The following is a 1,518-nucleotide window of genomic DNA, read 5'->3' on the forward strand; positions in this document are numbered from 1 at the left end:
TAAAGAATTGTCTGTTTTGTACTTTTGCCTAGTTGGTATATATAAATTTTTGATGTCGTTCAGCTGCATGAACTGCTTGTATGCTTTGGACATTAATTCCTGTGGGTAGTTTCAATTGCAAGTCTTTTTTTCCCTTCTGCGGGTTGTCTTTTTGTGTTGTTTAGGGTTTCCTTTGCTGTGCAAATGTCTTTCAGTTGAATCAGTTCCCATTTGCAAATTTTTATTTTTCATTCCTTTATGTCATGGTTAAACAAAGAACATGCTGTGATTTATGTCGAGGCTTTTCAAAAGCATCCATTTTCCTCAAGGGTTTTATAGTATCCATCCTTACCTTTAGGTCTTTCTTCGAGTTGGAGTTTATTTTTGTGTAAGGATTTAGGGAGCATTCTATTATCATTCTCTATTTTGTAAGGAGACCCTCAGTGCTCTCCAAAGAAGCTTCTACCGTTCTTCGTTCCCACCAACAGTGTAGGAGGGTTACATCTGCTCCACGCCCTCTCCAGCATTTCTCATTTGTAGATTAATTTGACTATGGCCATGTGACTGGTGACAGGAGATACCTTGTTGTAGTTCTGATTTGCAGCTCTCTAACATTCAGCGAGGTTGAAACATGTCAGGTCCTTTTTAAAAATTTTTGTTTTTATCATAGTGTGAGCAAAGGTACCTCTTGAAGTTGGCTTCTAGAACCTCTGCCGCATTGTGAATTGCGTTTCAGTCGCCTACCTCAGCACATTCCTTGAGGGCAGGCATCCTTTTCGGCCCCACAGGGCTTAAGAATATGAAGAACCCAGAAGCACCGGGTTTGTAAGTATTTTTTTTGGGAAACGGCCGCAGGGCGGCAGGATTTCTTGTTGCCCAACGCTGAGCATGTTTCCATGAGCTTTTTTTCCCTACACTGTGAGTAAAATAGACATCTTCAAATTGGCTTCTTGACTGCTGCCCTGTTTTACATTCTTTTTTGATGAACTAGCCCCGGGTTTTTCTGGAGGGCGGGTGTTAGTTATCCACAACCCCACAGGCCTTGCGATTATTCAGGACCCGTCAGGAGCGTTTGCCACGTGGGAGTTACTGGAGAAGGCCACAAGGCGGCAGAATATTCTCTTTCCAAAGTCTGGTTTTTTTTTTCTTTTTTCCGTTTCAAGTAAAGTTTTATTGCATATGGGAGTAGAGTTGATTTGCAGTGACGTATTTTGGGTTGACCTGTCCAGCACCGTGATTCCGTTATACATAGAGGTCTATGCAGTATTTTTGGGGTTGGTTTTCCAAGAGGTGATTATACTGTGTTGAGTAGAATTCCTTGAGCTATTCACAAGGTCCTTTTGGATGATCTACGATCCATATTAGCGTTTAAATGCCAATCCCAACCACCAAATGTATCCCTCACCCCACCTTTCCTGTATGGTCATCGTAAGTTGCTTGTCTACCTCTGAGAGTGTGTTTCTGTTTTGTCACGTAGATCATTTACATGAATTGATAGGTTTAACCTATAAGGGATATGTTATGCTATTTGTCTTTCTC

Source organism: Physeter macrocephalus, chromosome 17 (genome assembly GCF_002837175.3).
Source record: "Physeter macrocephalus isolate SW-GA chromosome 17, ASM283717v5, whole genome shotgun sequence".
Classification (NCBI taxonomy): domain Eukaryota; kingdom Metazoa; phylum Chordata; class Mammalia; order Artiodactyla; family Physeteridae; genus Physeter; species Physeter macrocephalus.